Here is a 292-nt window from a genome sequence, read left to right as displayed (position 1 = left end):
TAGTCTAACCGACCAGGCCTTCTCGCTCACTTCCACACATCCAAACATCAAGTCCTGTTTGGATCAACCCTTGGTCAAACTGACCAGACTTAGGTGTATTGTCAAATATCGAAACTTTTAGGCAAGATCTTAGTGCATCTTGCACCAATAAAGTTTTTTATCATGAGCATGCAGTTTTAGAATTTTTGTATATATGCACATCTCAGTTTTGTGAGTTAGATAGTACTTACTAAGCATCCACTTATAGTTGCATTTCCTTTTACTGCAGACAAAGGAAAAGAAAAGTAAATTT

The sequence above is a fragment of the Curcuma longa genome, chromosome 18, assembly GCF_044706935.1.
Source record: "Curcuma longa cultivar G26 ecotype Majalengka, Jawa Barat chromosome 18, ITB_CL_G26_1.1, whole genome shotgun sequence".
In the NCBI taxonomy this organism is placed as follows: Eukaryota; Viridiplantae; Streptophyta; class Magnoliopsida; order Zingiberales; family Zingiberaceae; genus Curcuma; species Curcuma longa.
The sequence above is the reverse complement of the archived record's forward strand: the minus strand, read 5'-3'. Positions refer to the sequence as shown.